The sequence below is a fragment of the Arachis ipaensis genome, chromosome B04 (assembly GCF_000816755.2).
Source record: "Arachis ipaensis cultivar K30076 chromosome B04, Araip1.1, whole genome shotgun sequence".
Classification (NCBI taxonomy): Eukaryota; Viridiplantae; Streptophyta; class Magnoliopsida; order Fabales; family Fabaceae; genus Arachis; species Arachis ipaensis.
The window spans coordinates 93,172,104-93,174,380 of NC_029788.2; positions in this window are offsets into that span (position 1 = coordinate 93,172,104).

Here is a 2,277-nt window from a genome sequence, read left to right on the forward strand (position 1 = left end):
GATTCTATAGGAGGTTTATAAAGGATTTTTCAAAAATTGCAAAACCTCTGAGCAATCTGCTAGCTGCTAACACGCCATTTGTGTTTGACACAGAGTGTCTGCAGGCGTTTGAAATGCTGAAAGCCAAGCTGGTCACAGCACCGGTTATTTCTGTACCAGACTGGACATTACCATTTGAGCTAATGTGTGATGCTAGTGATCACGCCATTGGTGCAGTATTGGGACAGAGGCATGACAAGCTTCTGCATGTCATTTATTATGCTAGCCGCGTTTTAAATGACGCCCAGAAAAATTACACAACCACAGAAAAATAATTGCTTGCAGTGGTTTATGCCATTGACAAGTTCAGATCATACTTAGTAGGATCGAAAGTGATTGTGTATACTGACCATGCTGCTCTTAAATATCTACTCACAAAGCAGGATTCAAAACCCAGGCTCATCAGATGGGTGTTGCTTCTGCAAGAGTTTGATATAGAAATAAGAGACAGAAAAGGGACAGAGAACCAAGTGGCTGATCATCTGTCCCGGATAGAGCCAGCAGAAGGGACATCCCAACCCTCTCTTGAGATCTCTGAGACTTTTCCGAATGAGCAATTATTTGCCATTCAGGAAACACCATGGTTTGCAGACATTGCAAACTATAAAGCTGCAAGGTTCATACCCAAAGAGTACAACATGCAACAAAAAAAAATTAATCACTGATGCAAAGTACTACTTGTGGGATGAACCCTATCTCTTCAAGAGATGTGCAGATGGAATAATCTGTAGGTGTGTGCCTAGAGAAGAAGCACAAAGGATCCTATGGCATTGCCATGGATCACAATATGGAGGCCATTAGCAGGTTTGGGGTCCCTAGGGTACTAATCAGGGATGGGGGCACTCACTTCTGCAACAAACAGCTTTACTCTGCCATGGTCCGGTATGGGATTCGCCACAAGGTGGCAACTCCATATCATCCACAAACTAATGGGCAAGCTAAAGTCTCTAACAGAGAGCTAAAAAGAATCCTAGAACGAATTGTAAATACCCGTAGAAAGGATTGGGCAAGAAGCTTGGATGATGCTCTGTGGGCATACAGAACAGCATTCAAGACTCCTATAGGGACCTCTCCATACCAACTTGTATATGGTAAAGCATGTCACCTGCCCGTGGAACTGGAACATAAAGCCTACTGGGCAACCAGATTCTTGAACTTTGATGCCAAATTAGCTGGAGAAAAAAGATTGCTTCAGCTAAATGAGCTAGAGGAATTCAGATTCACTGCTTTCAAAAATGCCAAGCTTTATAAAGAGAAATAAAAAAAGTGGCATGACAGAAAGCTGTCATCTAGAATCTTTGAACCAGGACAGAAGGTTCTGTTGTTTAACTCTAGACTCAGGCTATTCCCCGGGAAACTGAAATCCCGGTGGAGGGGACCATATGTGATGACAAGTGTATCACCATATGGTTATGTAGAACTTCAAAATATTGATTCTGATAAGAAATTCATTGTTAATGGACAGAGAATCAAGCACTATCTTGAAGGCAATATTGAGCAAGAGTGCTCAAGACTGAAGCTAAATTAAAAGCTCAGCAAGGTCCAGCTAAAGACAATAAAGAAGCGCTTGCTGGGAGGCAACCCAGCCATGGGACATCACTTCCTCTAAGCATTTTGCCCTATTCTTGATTTTATTTGTTTATATAAAGTTCATTGATACTAAGGTAAAGAGTCAAGTGTATAAGTTTACAGGGTTACAGAAGGATTCTGCACACAAAACAGAGAAAAAGAGCTCACTGGCAAAAAACGCTAGTAAAAGTCTGTTTTGGGCGTTCAACGCCCAAAAGAAGCATCCACTGGGCGTTGAACGCCAGTAAGGATAGCCATCTGGGCGTTAAACACCAGAAAGAAGCATCTTCTGGGCGTTGAACGCCAGAAAGAAGCTCCTTTTTGGCATTTAACGCCAGATTTACAGCGTCCTGGGCGTTCAGAAAAACGCCCAGTGACAAAGGAGTTCCTGGCGTTCAACGCCAGAAAGAAGCAACAGCTGGGCGTTGAACGCCCAGGAGAAGCAGCAGTTGGGCGTTGAACGCCCAAAACATGCAGCGTTTGGGCGTTCAAACGCCAGGATGGTGGGGAGGAGGTAAATTCGTTTTTCTTCATATTTTTCATTTTAATCTTAATTTTCATGTTTTAATTCATGATTTCTTGCATAAACATGTTACAAACCCTGATTTCTAAAATCCCTAATTTCTAAAAACCCTACTTTAAAAATATCAAATGTATCTTAATCCATAA